Consider the following 17034-nt stretch of genomic DNA (forward strand, 5'->3'; position numbering starts at 1 on the left):
GACCGCGAGATCGTGACCTGGCTGAAGTCGGACGCTTAACAGACTGCGCCACCCAGGCGCCCCTATGACTATTATTCTAAATTCACTTTCTGTTATATTGTTTAAATCATTTTTGATCAGTTCGTTAGCTGTTGTTATTTCCTGGATGTTTTTTTGAGTGGAATTCTTCCATTTCCTCATTTTGGATAGTCCCTGGAGGGGTGCGGAACTGTGGGCCACTTCCCCTGTGCTGTCTTGAATAACTCGCGTTGGTGGGTGGGGCCGCAGTCAGACCTGATGTCTGCCCCCAGACCACCACTGGGGCCACAGTCAGACTGGCGTGTGCCTTCTCTTCCTCTCTCCTAGGGGCGGGATTCACTCTGGGGTGGCGTGGCCCGTCTGGGCTACTTGCACACTGCCAGGCTTGTGGTGCTGGGGATCTGGCATATTAGCTGGGGTGGATCGGCGAGGTGCACAGGGGTGGGAGGGGTAGACTCAGCTTGCTTTGCCTTCAGTGGTCCTTTTCAGGAGTGGCCCTGTGGCACCCGGAGGGAGGGAGACCTGTCGGAAGGATGGATGCACAGATGCACAGCCTTGGGTGTTTGCGCAGAACAAGCAAGTTCCCTGGCAGGAACTGGTTCCCTTTGGGATTTTGGCTGGGGGATGGGTGAGGGAGATGGCAGTGGCAAGAGCCTTTGTTCCCTGACAAGCTGAGCTCTGTTGTCTGGGGCTCAACAACTCTCCCTCCCGTTGTCCTCCAGCCCTCCCGTTCTCTGAGCAGACATGTTAGCGTATAACCTTCCAGATGTCAAGTCCCGCTTGCTGTCGGAACACACTCCGTCAGGCCCTTCGGCTTTTGCAAGCCAGACTCGGGGGCTCTGCCTGGCAGGCGGGCTGCCCCTCTGCCCCCTCCCGTCAGTCCGTGGAGCGCGCACCGCCTCCCCTCCCTTACTACCCTCTTCCGTGGGCCTCTCATCTGCGCTTGGCTCCGGAGACTCCGTTCTGCTAATCCTCTGGCGGTTTTCTGGGTTATTTAGGCAGGTGTAGGTGGAATCTAAGTGATCAGCAGGACGCGCGGTGAGCCTAGCGTCCTCCTACGCTGCCATCTTCAAACTCCCTTTTCTACCATATATATATATATATATAGAGAGAGAGAGAGAGAGAGAGAGAGAGAGAGAGAATCATATTTTAAATCTGTTTATTCACCTATTTTCTATTTATTCATATGTCTAATTATGGCCTCTTCTAAAGTGGTCTGTATAACATTTCTTTCTTTTCTGTTTTTTTTTTTTTTTTTTATGTATTAGAGCAACCTTACATTTAGGACATTTTATTTTATTTTTTTTTAATATGAAATTTATTGTCAAATTGGTTTCTATACAACACCCAGTGCCCATCCCAATAGATGCCCTCCTCAGTGCCCATCATCCACTTGCCCCTCCTTTCCACTCCCTATCAACCCTAGTTTATTCTCAGTTTTTTAGACTCTCTTAAGGTTTGCCTCCCTCCCTAACTTTTTTTTCCCTTCCCCTCCCCCATGGTCTTCTGTTAAAAAAAATATGGAACACTTCACAAATTTGCGTGTCATCCTTGCATAGGGGCCATGCTAATCTTCTCTGTATCATTCCAGTTTTAGTATATGTGTTGCCAAAGCGAGCACTCTATAACATTTCTTCTAAGGCCAGTTTGGTGGTGATAAACTTCTTTAACTTTCATTTGGGAAACTTTTTTTTTTTTTAACTATTTCTTTTTCATTGCTAAATGATAATCTTGCTGGATAGAGTATTCTTGATCACAGGTTTTTTTACTTTTAGCACTTTGAATAATACATCATGCCATTCCTTTCTGGCCTGCAAAATTTCTGCTGAAAAATCAGCTGATTGCTTTATGTGATTTCTCTTGTATATAACTTATTGTTTCTCTCGCTGCTTTTAATTTTTTTTTTCAATGTTTATTTATTTTTGGGACAGGGAGAGACAGAGCATGAACGGGGGAGGGGCAGAGAGAGAGGGAGACACAGAATCAGAAACAGGCTCCAGGCTCTGTGCCATCAGCCCAGAGCCCGACGCGGGACTCGAACTCACGGACCGCGAGATCGTGACCTGGGTGAAGTCGGATGCTTAACCGACTGCGCCACCCAGGCGCCCCTCTTTCGCTGCTTTTAAAATTCTCTCTTTATCTTTAAACTTTAATATTTTAATTATTATATTTCATGGCATGGGCCTCCATGTGTTCAACTTGTTTGAAACTCTCTGTGGTTCTTGAACCTGGAGGTCTATTTTTTCTTATAGATTAGGGATATTTTCAGCTATTATTTTTTCATATACGTTTTTTGCCCCCTTCTCTGTCTTCTCCATTGGGGCCCTCTATAATGTGAATGAGCACTTAATTTTGTCCAAGATATCCCTTAACCTATCCTCATTTTATAAAACTCTTTTTTTCTTTTTGCTTCTCAGCCTTGGTACTTTCCATTATCTTGTCTTTCAGATAACAGATCTATTCTTCTACATCCAGTAATCTACTCTGGCCTCCCTCAAGTATATTTTTTTGTTTCAGTTATTGTATTCTTCAAGTCTGATTGGTTCTTTCTTATATTTTCTCTCTTATTGTTAAAGGTCTTACTGAGTTATTCCATACTCCTCTCCATTCCAGTGAATATTATTATGATCATTACTTTAAACTATTTATCAGGATTATTCTTTTTCATTTATTTTTCTGAGGTTTTGTTTTGTGTTTTGGGGGAAGCATATTCCTTCATCCCTCCAGTTTGCTCTACTCTCTGTGTTTGTTTCTATGAATTAGGTGGGACAGCTGCTTCTAAACTTGAAGAAATGATTTTATGTATGGTCATTATTTGTGTGGCCCATGTGTGCCTAGGCTGGGGTTTGTCCTAAGGCTCTCTATGCAAAGGATGCCCTGGCAGGACAGCTGCAGCTGAAGTGGGCACAGGCTGGGGTAGTCCTGGGGCGCTCTGCACAGAGGAAACCCTGCCATTATAGCTAAAGCTGAAGTAGTTATGGGTCACTGTGGTCCCTGGGCCCTCCATGCAAAGGGTACCCTGGCAGGACAGCCAATGCTGGGGTGGATGCAACCCGGGGATTCTGGGTTTCTCCACACTGAGGGTACCCTGGGAGGATAGCTGAAACTGAAGTGGGTATAAGTCACGGTAACCCAGGCTGCTAAGTGCAGGGAGGGCCCTGCAGGGTAGCTGGAGCAGAGGATGGGTTGAGTGTCCTTTGAAAAAAAAATAATAATAGGAGTTTTTTTTTTTAAGATTTTTTTTTTTTAAGTGATCTCTATACCCAGCATGGGGCTCAAGACCACAACCCTGAGATCAAGTCATGTGCTCCACTGACAGAGCCAGCCAGATGCCCCTGGGTTGGGTGTCCTGGGTGTTCTGCACAGGGTGCACCCTGTCACATGGCTGGAACTGAGGCAGGTGTTGGCTGGGAGGCCCCAGAGTGCTCTGCACTGGATGTGTCCCAGCAAGCTGCCTGAATCTGATGTGGCATGAACCTGGAGTGTTTAGGGGTGTCCATGTGTGCACTGCCCTGGGGCCACCTCGGTGGAATGGCTAGGACTGGTGTAGGCCAGGGTACCAGGACTCACTGAGGTGGCAGGTCAGTTAGGATGTGCGGACCCTGCCCCCTTTCACATCATCTGGATGAAGGGGGAATATAAACCAAGGCTCTTGCCAGCCACTCTAACCTGGAGAGAGTTCTTTCCCACCATTTGGCCAAGTTCTAGAGCTGGCTTTTTTATACGCTAGGTGCCCTTTGAAACCACGGATTCTTTTCTTTTCCCTGGTCCTTCAGGGGCTGATGTGGGCTAGGGACATGGTGCTGGATAAGGCAGCAAGCTGTCTGTTGGGACCAGACCCTGCCCCATTCTGCCCTCTCAAGGTAGAGGGAAAGTGTAAACCATGGTCTTCACCAGTCCCTCAGAGCCACAGAGAGTTCCAGCAGCACTGCTGCCCTTTGGCAGTGTTATAGGGATGGCTCTTTTATATGCTCATTGTTCTTTTAAATTAGGCCTTTTTTTTTTTTTTCTTTTTCTTGTGTTCCAGGGCAGGTGACCTGCTTCTGGTCCCTCAATGCTTTCCCTCCCCACCGCAGCATTCCAGTTGGGGATTCCCTTTGTTAGTTACCTTGTATCTGCCTCTCTTGCTGTTCTTGCCATTCTCTCCTTTGTTGTGCAGAAGCTGTTTAGTCAGCCCTCCATTCTTTAAGAAGAAGTGTTCTATGAAGAGCTGTGGATTTATGTGTCCATGGAAAAAGTGAGTGTTGGTTCACTTGAAAAACAAAAGCTTTTTCAGTTACCCTTGTCACTGGGGCGTGAGGACATTTTAAAATTGCATTTAGAGGGGTGCCTGGATGGCTCAGTTGGTTAAGCATTCGACTTCAGCTGAGGTCATAATCTTATAGTTCGTGGGTTTGAGTCCTGCATGGGGCTCTGTGCTGACAGCTCAGAGCCTGGAGCCTGCTTCATATTCTGTGTCTCCCTCTGTCTCTGCCCCTTCCCCACTCGGGTTCTGTCTCTCTCTGTCTCTCAAAAACTAAATAAACATTAAAAAAATTTTTAATTGCATTTAGGTTGCCAAATTGGATTCTTTGGATTTGTGAATGATTCTATAAGAGGTATTTGAAGTTTTAAATGCCTTATTCCATAAACAATTTCTTAAATTCATAAAGTAAATGCACCTATGCTTTATGGAAGTAAAATAGATATAATTAATTACAGGATAGTTTTATGCGAGTTGTTCTTACTTGTAATTTTAATTTACATGCCAGTCTACCTGAGAAAAAGCCTCACCCTGTGTGTAAGAGATAGAATTAATCAAACCTCTATTTAAAGCCTGAAAAGAACATACCCCTAAAATACTCTTTCACTTGGAACTTAAATATTAAATTGTATCAGCCACTAGCTTTAAGAATTAAATTGGACTAGATAATTCTTCTAATAAATTAAAAGCAATGTGTCCTCTTAATCAGATTGCTTATAGTATTGTTGTTCTGAATTGCTTTGACCGGGCTCTATTGGATATTAAGCACAATATGTATCTCATGAACATTTTATGTTGCTGAAATTCCTGTCCCTGTTGATTGCATACGTAAGGTCTACTACGTGTTGTTATAATTGGGTCAAGGAACATTTAGCACTGTTTAAAAACCTTATCTTTTGTTCTAGAATCCAGCTTGCATCATGACTTAAAACAGACTTATGTTATCAAAATTTGACTACCAAAGGATTAAATAGTTGGCTGAGGGTGGTGGTGTAAGTATGGGTCATATTTATTGCTTAGGTTTTTGTTTTTAAGACCAGTGGTTCTCCCAAGACCTATCCCAGCAGCATCAGCTTTTTCATCACCTGGGAATTTGTTAGAAATGCACGCTCTCTGAATCAGACTCTGGGGTGGGTCCCACCATTTGTGATTTAACAAGAATTCCGGGAGAAATTGATGCACACTAAAGATTATGAACCAGCGTTATATAAATTGGTTATAAAAATATAGACATTGAAAATCTTCAGCTCTCATTTTTCTCCTGTAGGCAGTTTGAACATAACAATGTTGTCCTTTATCAGTAAGCCACACACGTATATATATTTGAGTCCCTGTTATATGGCAGGTCCTAGTATATACCAAATGAATGAATGTGTACAGCAGAGTTTCTTATCTGGTGTACAGCTAGTGAATTTCCAGTATCCTCCAATGTTGATCCCTTGAACCCTTGATGAAGCTGGGCTAGACCTGGGTTACTCAAAGCTAATTGCCTCAACTGTGAGCAGTTTCTGCCATTACTGTAGAGTGCTTTACAAATATCATTTTATGTGTGCTTAGTGACATGAAAAATGTTGGAAAGAACTAATATAGGGTACAGATATAGAGGCGGACTGAGTTCAGATTTGGTTCTATTATATACATACCTTTGGAAAATCATATGAATGTGGATGGCAATTTCATATATGTATGTAGATGTATAGTTACATCTCTGTACTTTATTGATTGAGGATTCAGTCAAGGTTTGGTATAGATTCTTACATATTGTAAGTGTGAATCATTCATAGGAAAGAGAGGTTAGATTGACATGGAGTACTCAGTAAAGTTTCTACAGGTAGAATAAAATTTGTGCTGGCTTATTAAAAGGTGTCATGGAGAGGGAATTTAAAGGGAAAGAAGGGAATTAGGGACCAAATTCCAGCAGAGATAATTTGTTTTAGGAAATTTTCAAGGGATATAGATTAATGGAATGTATTTCAGGCTGTGTTCGTGGGAGCTCTTGATTTTAATTAGCAAAAGGGGGCAAAAATTCCTAAGGAGGCTGAGTTCTCTGATTTGTGCCCTGCCCCCCACCTTTAACATCTATTTGTATCTTCCTCTACTTTTATGTGTTAGAATTCTGTGTAAGATTTCACTTAAGTGGAGGATTTTGCTACTTAAAAATGTTTTCAAAATACTATTCTGGTTTAATTTAGGAAAATAGTAGGGTGTGAGGAGAGAGAAAAAGAGGAGAAAGAGATAAGTGCTAGAATGCACTTATCATTTAAAGCAATAAGTTGCTTTAAATGAACTTTGGTTTTAGTCAAGAGAAAGTCGTTAGTGAATAAAAAAAATTTTTTTTAATGTTTATTTATTTTTGCGAGATAGAGCATGAATGAGGGAGGGGCAGAGAGAATCCAAAGCAGGCTCTAGGCTCTGAGCTGTCAGCACAGAGCCTGACTTGGGGCTCGAACTCATGAACCCTGAGATCATGACCTAAGCCGAAGTCAGATACTTAACAGACTGAGCCACCCAGGCACCCCAGTCGTTAGTGAATTTTAAATAGGGAGGGGAATTATTTTTTTCAGAAGATTAATCTGGAGAAAGTGTACACAGTTAATTAAAGTGGGTAGAGAGTAGAAATGGGATAGTTGAGCAGATTAGGTCTTATTGTGATAATGATAAGAACAAAGTGGAAAAAGTGAATTTAAGAAACATTTTGAGGAACAGTTTATAGAGAAACATGAGGAAAGAATTAAATTTAACATGGGTGATGGGCATGGAGCTGAATTGTCTGGAATTGGAGTGGATGAGAAATTGATCATGAGTTTCGTTTTAGGTGTAAATTTGAAATGATGTCCAAGTAGAAATTCTTATTGGTTGACTCGTTGGCTTGTTTGTTCCTGATTTCATTCTGTGATTATTTATTCAGTACTTGTATTGTGAAAGGCCTTGTTCTTTGAGAAGAAAAATGGATATGTGGATTTGAGAGTCATTGAAATAAAAATAAGAGAAAAATTCTTTGAGGGTAAATAAGCTATCAGATGCAGAGTATACAGAGAAGTTTAGAGAACAGGGGACTCAACTTTGAAGGAATAATCACTATTTGGAATGGAAATGGAGAAACCTAAAGTGAAAGCAGAATTATCAGTCTGGGATCCTAGGCACTAAGAAAGAGAAGAATCTCAAAAGTAGGGTGTACTTGATACTTTCAGCATGGATGATATTTTTAGGAAGTTACACAGGTTTCTTAGTCTTTATTGATCTTATGTGGAAAGGGAGGCAATGGAAATAGAGTATTTGTTCTAGAAGTTTGAGAAGTTAGGAAGAAGGGCAATAGAACATATTAGCTATAGAGGATGTCTGGGCCAAACAAAGATTGTTTTCATGTTGGCAAGGGCAGAATCAGTGAAACTCTTGGAAGTGGAGGATGTGCTGGAATAATTGAGGAAACAAGGCTTGAGGAAAGACAAAGGGAATTTGTAAGCATCTATCTATAGTGTCATTCTCCCCTCCCATATGATGCTCCCTGAGAGTAGGGACCATTTCTGTCTTTTTTTTTTTTTTTAACCACCATACTCAGCACTTGGCACAACACCTGAAAAGTGTTCATAGATGTTCAGTAAAATTTGTTGAATGAATGAATGAATTGCATAAAGAGTTGAGTGAGGATCCCTATTTGTCTGAGACCTGAAGAATGTATGAGAGATTTTAAGTTGGTAAAGGAGTGTTTGAAGGAAGAAAAGAGCTGGGGAAGGTCATGCTGACTGCCCATATTTTCAATAAAGTAGGCAGGCAAATTATTTACCAGAAAGATCTGATGCATTTAGGGCTTAAGGAATGTTGAAGAGAGTGTAGAGTAACACTTCCTGGAAGTATGCTAAGGAGTTCACCTGAAATAAATAAAAAAGATTGCTGAGCTACAGAATGATTACAATTTGGTCATTTACCAAGTGCCTAGCATATGCCAAGCACTATAATTAATATTTTACATGCACCATCTTATGGAATCCTTAAAACAGTCCTAGGAAATAGGTATTTATTTACGTCTTAGTTTACTAATGAGAAAACTGTACTAGGCCATCAATTTGTGATTGGCTAAGTGAGCACTGTTATATTGCTTTCTCTAGCAATGTCTTGTGGCCTTAGAGCAGAAGCAGAAAGGGCAGAAGGTAAAATTTATTCAGGCTTACGAACTGGCAAAACAGGCATGCTGTTATTAAATTCTTCCTATGTTCCTTATTTCATTTAATCTCACAACAACACTGCAAAGTAAATATTACCCTCCTTTTATGGAGAATTTAATGATTTTTTCCCCAGGTGGCAGAGGTAGTCAATGATCAGACCCCAGTTAGAACCCAGGTCTATTTTATTCTACAACCTGTGCTTTTACCCAGCACTCTCAAGAAAAACAGACATGTTGTTTACGTTGACACTGGTGTGATCAACCATATAGACATAAGAGGACACAATTAAGAACACAGGTTTTGGGGCACCTGGGTAGCTCAGTCAGTTAAGCGTCTGACTCTTGATTTTGGCTCAGGTCATGATCTCATGGTTTGTGAGTTCGAGCCTTGTGTCGGGCTCTTTGCTGACAGTGCAGGGCCTGTTTGGGATTCTTGATCTTCCTCTCTGCCCCTCCCCTGCTCATGTTCACACACTTTCTCAAAATGAGTAAACCTAAAAAAAAAAATCTTAAAAAAAAACAGAGGTTTTCAGTTTTGTTTAATCATCTGAGCTTCAATTATATTGTAAGTTAAAATGGGGACAATAGTAATGCCTGCTAAAATGTTGCAAGGAAATATGTATATACATGCAATACTATGTAATTAGTAAAGCATTAAACCAATATTAGTTAATAGTAATTTAGAAATAGTAAATGTATTATTCTACGATCATTCACATGTTTTCTCAGTGTATTTATAAGTGTTTTAACTTGTAGTCTGAAACCTTAATTAGTCTACTAAGTGGTTATGTTAATTATGATAGTTGATTATGTCTTTGTTTTTTCTTTCAAAGCAAACTTTGTTTTGCTTGAATATTCACATTAGTGACATCCTGGGAAAGTAATTTGAATATAATAAAAAGTAGTTTCTTGCAGAAGTAGTCTAATCTTTGTCACTGTTGTTCTTGGGTACAAATTTTAGAAGTAACTTTAGCAGTTACCAAGTCATCTGGAATATATTTTTTAAAGTTTTATGGTGTAAGATTTGTTACATTCTCTCTTCTAAACATTTTAATATATGATAAAGATATGTGCATGTTAAGGGTTTATGTCTTATCTCCATGCCTTTCATTGCATTTGGAATACAAATTTTAGATAACACAGTTATTTAAACATTGACTTGAGCAGTTTAGACTTGATTTCATGAATTGTCATAGCTAGTTAGATCTCAAATTATGTATTGTGTTAAGTCTATCTTTGGAATAAAACAGGTGTTATTATCCCTCCCTCCCAAAACTATTCTGGAAAAATTAGCATTAGTAAATCTAAATGCTTTTGGTGTTCTACTCCAAATGCTTTTTAATTCTTAATTATGAAAATGAGATAAAAAGTAGAAGACTTAAACTTTAATCATTTATTTATAACTGTCTTATCAGTGATACCTTATGGTTTAGGTTGTATTAAAATGATATTTAACATTTTAAAAGGTAGGTTAAAATTTTATTGCTAATATATACGTTGCTTTTAGGAGAGAATGACAATAAGAAGGTACCAGTTTAAGGTTTCACCGACCATGTCTTGGTGGCACATTGTCTCTAGATAAATTGGGGATGAAGAAGTTCTAAAAATGGGTCAGACTTTGGGGTGCCTGGGTGGCTCTGTCAGTTAGGCATCTGACTTTGGCTCAGGTCATGATCTCACAGTCCATGAGTTCCAGCCCCTCGCCAGGCTCTGTGCTGACACCTCAGATCCTGGAGCCTGCTTCAGATTCTGTGTCTCCTCCCTGTCTCTCTGCCCCTCCCTCGCTCATTCTCTCTCGCTCTCTCTCAAAAATAAACATTAAAAATTTTAAGAAAATAATAAAATGGGTCACACTTTGATACTAAAGGATTTTCCCCCTCTGGAAGATTTGGAGCCGTTAGGAACTCTTAAGGGCTTGGTGTGTGGAGAGGGTACTGTCTTGGTTTTTTAACCCTTTATGTCTTTATCATTCGTCATGTTCCTATAAATCTTCCTTGATTTATGTTTTTTCTTGTTTTGCTTTAAAAAATGAAATACGGGGCGCCTAGGTGGCTCAGTCAGTTGGCTTTGGCTCAGGTCATGATCTCATGGTGAGTTTGAGCCCCGCATTGGGCTCTGTGCTGACAGCTCAGAGCCCAGAGCCTGCTTCAAATTCTGTGTCTCCCTCTCTTTCTGAACCTCCCCTGCTCGCACTCTGTCTCTCTCTCTCAAAAATAAAAAAGCATTTAAAAAAAATTAAAAAAAAATACTTGGCATCATCTTTCCAATTAGTTTACTTCTATGTAAAGTAGGATTTCATTTTATTTAAAAAATAACCAAATATCTATTTTGTATCTGTCAACCTGCATTTCCTTTTATAGTAAGAGATTATAAGTTTGCGTGGCTCTGGGGACTCTGAGAATGATTGTGCCTTAATGGTGTGATTATGGTGGTATGTGACTTAGTCAGAAAAGTAGGAACCCTAACTAGGTAAGGCATTAGAGGGGTGTTTGCTCAAGAGGAGGTCTAGATGATTCATGTTTTGGACTGGCAAGAATGCCAGCTTTTAAGTGAGAATATAGGTCCACAAAGGATGGGGCATAGATACTCGGGTTAAAAAATTTGAATGGTTGGGATGATATTGATGAGGCAGCCTAACAAGTAGATTGCTTTTTGACCGAGGGTCTTCAGAATAAGCTTGTTGTTTTCTTTTGTATTATCTCAAGTGTGTCCAGGCTAACCTGTCTTTTCCTAGGTGGCTATGTTAAGACTGGATTTTAGTCATCTATCTAACAAATATTTATTGAGTGTCTCTTAGTTCCAGACACTCTCCTAGATACTAGAGATATACTAGTAAACAGAATAGACAAAAATTTCAGCCCTCTGGAGTTGATACTCTGATGTGAGAGATACAGTAAAGAAAAAAGTAAATTACATATTTTTGGAGAAAAATTTGCAGAGAAGATAGGGAATGTACTTTGAATAGGATAGTCAGGGAAAACTTAAAAGATGCCATTTTAACCACAACTTCAGTTTTGCATAAGATCTACGGGCCTGGCATTGTCATTTATCATATCTAGCAGAACTGGAATGAGCAAATGTCAGTGTTCACCATTTTACAGTGAAGAAAACTTGTGGTGAGAAAACTGTCCAAATGTGCCGAGAAACACCAGACACTGGATTTTAGAACTCTTGGATATTGTGATTTGGGTTTCTGGAAGTTGACCTGCAATGAAGCCATATTTAGCCAAAAAGTTAGGGATTTGGGAAAGGCCAGCAGGAGACAGTGGAGCACCTTTATAGGTTGAGGCTAACTCCCGATCCTATATAAGACTTTGTAGAAATCAGGTGGGAAGCCATGCCTTGATGGACCTGTGCATATACTGAGACCTGTACTGAGCTCACTGCATCTCAGCTTTCAGACCCTTCATTTTGGAAAGGTTATGGTTTAAATGTACCAGGCTTTGTGATCACTCTAGGACTGATTGGGGCTTTCTCAGGTCTATGCTCCCTATAGCTTAGTAGGGTGATTAAAGTAACACTCTGTTAATTATACCTGGACCTGAGGATGCTGTGAATTAGTCAAGATCCTAAAGTTTGAGAAAGGGAAATCTCAATTAAAATCTCAAAAGAGCTCCTGGCTTTTTATCCCCACTGGAAAGATACCCCAAAGAGAGATGATTGATGTCTACAATATTGTCCATGAATTTTGAGCTCAATTAGTCCTCTTTAAGCTACTATGTCCTTTAATTTTCCTCCACATCTTGTACCTAAAAACTTTTTATTTCCACCTTTCTTTCTCTTTTTCCTTTGCATTGGTTCAATCTGTCTCACACTTCCTCAACTGTCCAAATAGATTCTATATCTCATCCTCATTCTCTAAATTTTCACATGGATCTCAAAAAAGTATTCCTTATACACTGAAGTCCTAGCCTTGCCTCTGGCAGATCAGCTTTGTCATCACCATGCAAAAACTCCAGCTTTCTCTTCATCTAGCTGTCTTTTCTTCCCCTTCCTTGGACAGTTTTTAGTGAGAACTTCTTTTTATAAATAAACACTTATTTCCCAAATCCTTTTAAAATAAACTTCATGATGAAAATTCATTTCAGATATGCTGCATAGTAATATTAAAAACACTGGAAATAAATTATATTTTATCCTATTAGATTTATTCAGACAGTGCAGTGGAAAACAAAGCATTTGTCAGAATGAGTAAATATTTATGAAACAATACATCACTGTCATTAGCTTAGGTAGTGACTACGTAATGTTGAGTTAATGCATATGTAATAGTAAAAACTGACATTTCACTGGAACTGTTCATTAAAGACATTTTTTTTTTTGGTATAACTATGGTAATTTAGATCTTATGATGTACTTTTAAACCTACTTAAAGGTGATGTGTACATTTCCCTTTGATGGTTTTAAATTTTATCATAGATGTGATGTTTCTTTACCCACATAGGAAAAAAATGTATATTGATAAATTCTCTTGGATATGAATTTATCATTTTCACTTTTATTTCTACCTTCAGTTTTTAAAGCCATTTGAAAATTCTCTTTGATAATATTTAGGAAAACAAAAATTTAAGACAGTCATTTTTTATCAGTTTATTTGACTATCATATTCACTAACTAACAAAAATGATTTCACTCAAGATAATTCAGAAAAAGATTAAAGGGGCACCTGGGTGGCTCAGTCAGTTGAGCATCTGAATCTTCATTTCACCTCAGGTCATGGTCCCAGGTTATTGAGATTGAGCCCCACACCAGACTTTGCACTGAGAGCCTGGAGTCTGCTTAAGATTCTCTCTCTCTTCCCCTCTTCCCCTTTTCCCCCGCTCATGCTCACTCGCTCTCTCTCTCTCAAATTAAAAAAAAGAGAGATTATAAAGTATTTTTCCTCATTTTCCAGGAAATGTCCCATTCTTTCTGTCTTTAGTTAGACATGTTACTTCTTTTTTGCTAATGTTATATGCACTTTGATTGCCCTTTCTTCTTGCTTCCTCATACATCTGTATTAACTTACCATGAAAGTCTTGAGTCTCCTACTTCTTTGATGTTGGTATACTCATTCTTTAGTGATATTGTGACTACAGAAACACTCTAGCCTAATCCTTGGAGTTGCAAGGATGTCATAACACTTAAGCCTACTTTCTGTCCCCTTTATTGTTTCCTTATGCCTTGCAAAGCATTGCCTTGGCCATACATGAATTCATCCAGTATGTTTCTGCAGTTTCTAAATTCTTACTGAAAAGAACTAGAGTCAGGATGATTTCCAAAATGTACCTTATGTAAGACATTCTTCATCTGTTACCATTGTTTTTCAATGTATAAACCTTCTAAGAATAGTGAAAAAAAAAATCTGTCTTTAGTAATGGGCTCTTTCTCATAACTCAACACTTAAAGATTATTTTAACATAGTTTTATGTATTTTAATTATTAATTTTGTTGGTTGCACCTTGAGGCCTTTTACATAAAGGACTTAATTTCAATAATACTGTGGCAATCCCATTTAGTCTTTGTTTACAGTTGTATTATGTTTCATTTCAGCCAATAATAATTCCTTTCTTTAAAAAAATTTTTTTAATGTTTATTTATTCTTGAGAGAGAGAGACGGAGACAGAGCATTAGTGGGGGAAGGGTAGAGCGAGAAAGGGTCTCAGAATCTGAAGCAGGCTCCAGGCTCCGAGCTGTCAGCACAGAGCCTGACACAGGGCTGGAACTCATGGACTGTGAGATCATCACCTGAGCCAAAGTCAGATGCTTAACTGCCTGAGCCACCCAGGCGCCCTAATAATATAATAATTCCTTTCTTAGGGACTCCATAGCATGTATGGTTTATATGGTTTACATGTAATATTATTTTATAAGCTATATTTTGTTAGATTTAGATGTTGACACTCAGGGTTACTCAAAATTTTATGTGATTTTTTTAAAAGATAATTTTAGTCTTCCCATCACATGAATTTATTTATTATCTAGAAAAAAAGGAGAGCTTGTACTTTCTGATGGAGGAGGGAATTCTGAATAACCAAGCATTAGCTAGATGAATTAATTTCTGTACTACTGGGAATGACTTAGATTTAAATAAGATCCAAAGAACCTTCCCGTTATCATCTAAGGCCCATCCCCTGTGTTGATCTTTTCCTGAATATCTGCACCAGCATGGACTACTCCCTGAATATCCCTTTTAATCTCAACTGCATATTAAGTGTCTAAGTAGCAGAGACTCCATCTATCTCATTGCACTGCATAGAATGCTGTGCACCTAGCCTTTCTGTAACATGTATTTGGTTAAAAATGGTCTTCAGTATGTCAGGCTATTAGTTTTCCTCATTAAAAGTTTCAGAGTGTCTGGGGCACCTGGGTAGCTCAGTTGGTTAAGCATCTGACTTTGGCTCAGGTCATGATTTCACAGTTCGTGGGCTCGAGCCTCATGTCGGGCTCTTTGATGACAGCTCAGAGCCTGGAGCCTGCTTCAGATTCTGTGTCTCCCTCTCTCTTTGCCCCACCCCTGCTTATGCACGTGCATGCTCTCTCTCTCTCTCTCTCTCTCTCTCTCAAAATTAAATAAACATTTAAAAAAATTTTTTTAAGTTCCAGGTGTGCCACTTTCTTTTTCTTTTCCCTTCACATTTGAATTTAACTGTAGTAGTAAAGACATACTTCTCAATTTAAAAGTATATGGAACATGAAAGATAAAAGATCAGGAACGTGTTGTCATTCTTTCAGGGAACCCCTCCAGCAAGATAATTTACTCTTCTGACTGTTGCTTATAAGGTGGCTCATCCTTAAAGCATGTGGACCCTGAGTGCCAGGGTGAAATGGCTTGTGGTGTTTTCTTTTTATAAAAAATAAGCCAAAATCCAAAAAGAGAATATTTTTAAAATGTTTGTAGGGTTTATCTACAGTGAGGGAAAGAACAGCTATTAATAGGAGATATAATATTTAAGGTTGTTTATAGAGGCAAATGAAGTAAGAAAATGTCATTCTTGGAAACATTTACTATTTTATTTTATTTTATTTTTTAAGTTTTTATTTTATTTATTTTTTTTGTGGGGGGGAGGGCAGAGAGAGAGGTGGGGGGGGAAAGAGAGAGAATCCCAGGCAGGCTCTGCAATGTTAGCTCAGAACCTGATGCAGAACTTGAACTGAACAAACCTTGAGATCATGACCTGAACCAAAATCAAGAATCAGATGCTTAACTGGCTGAACCACCCAGCATTCCCATTATTTAAGTGACTCTTAGAAAGATGACTGATTTAGGGTAAGCTTGCTATTCTCTAGCATAGTTAAGCCATTTGGAGTAGTTTGTTAGAATGGACTAGCAATTACTGAGTCCTGTAGTGTGACTGACACTTTATGTAAGTAATTATTTAATCTTCAGGAATTCATCATATGAGAGTAGGTAGTATCATTATTTGAGTTTTACAAAGATACACCTTGAAGCTCAGTGAATTTCCTAGTAAGTGGAAGCTCCAAGGTTCACATAATCTTTTTATTTAGAGTAGGAGAAGTTATATATTCATATTAATTAAACTCTCTATGTAAATACTAATGTTTTAAGAGGTGAATGAAAAAATATGCATAAGACATGACTCATAGCCTCTAGGAATATAGTCTATACTAGACTGATATCTTAGTATAATCCAACTACTGAATTACCCAACTATTGAATCCAACTATTGAATTACCCTGTTTGAGGAGTGAAGACTATGTTTTTTTTTCAGGTTTAAATTCAGGTAACATTTATTGGACACTTGGAAATCTTTCTCATAACATAATAAATAAAACACTAGCCACCTGAGCTAGTTCAGTAGTTCTGGAAGGCAATGTGGTCTGAAGGGAGAATGTATACTTTGGAATGAGATTGGAGCTCAGACCTCATCTGTTAACTTTTAACTGTGTGACTGATATTTCTCAACTTCAATTTTCTCATCCCTCAGATAAAGATACTGATGGCATTGGTATAGGGATTGCATATAATACTCTTAGTATACTGCTTACTAACACACTGTCTAATGTATAGTAGATAATAAAATTTTCCCTTGGTTCTCATTTAATTTGAGATAGAAAGTGATAAGTACACTATGAAGGCAGCTCAAGAGTGAGATATTACATCCACCCAGGGTACTCAGAGAGGGCTTCATGAGGAAATTGATGCTTGAATTGAACCTTGAAAGATGACAGGATTTGGATATACAGAATTGAGACAAATGAGTATTTCGTGATCTATGAAGTATTTATAGGAAGGCTATTGGTAACATAATGGAGGACCTTTTTTTAAAAAAATTTTTTTATCTGGGGTGCCTGGGTGGCTCAGTCGGTTAAGCGTCCGGCTTCAGCCAGGTCACGATCTCGCGGTCCGTGAGTTCGAGACCCGCGTCAGGCTCTGGGCTGATGGCTCGGAGCCTGGAGCCTGTTTCCGATTCTGTGTCTCCCTCTCTCTCTGCCCCTCCCCCGTTCATGCTCTGTCTCTCTCTGTCTCAAAAATAAATAAACGTTAAAAAAATTAAAAAAAATTTTTTTACCTTACATTTATTTTTGAGAGACAGAGACAGAGCACAATATCTTTTTTTTTTTTTTAATTTTTTTTCAACGTTTATTTATTTTTGGGACAGAGAGAGAG

The 17034-nt window shown here is 38.9% G+C and overlaps 1 protein-coding gene and 1 non-coding gene across 3 annotated transcripts in view; one reads left to right on the forward strand and one right to left on the reverse strand.

Annotated features, from left to right (window-relative positions):
* The window catches only part of PRIM2 (DNA primase subunit 2), a 338721-nt gene that overhangs the window by 223558 nt on the left and 98129 nt on the right, over positions 1-17034 (forward strand). The window lies entirely within an intron of this gene.
* On the reverse strand, positions 1533-1639 carry LOC121030161 (U6 spliceosomal RNA). The gene has a single exon (XR_005790092.1). It is a non-coding gene; the product is annotated as a U6 spliceosomal RNA (small nuclear RNA).

Source organism: Herpailurus yagouaroundi, unplaced genomic scaffold (genome assembly GCF_014898765.1).
Source record: "Herpailurus yagouaroundi ecotype Mexico unplaced genomic scaffold, PumYag 139, whole genome shotgun sequence".
Lineage (NCBI taxonomy): Eukaryota > Metazoa > Chordata > Mammalia > Carnivora > Felidae > Herpailurus > Herpailurus yagouaroundi.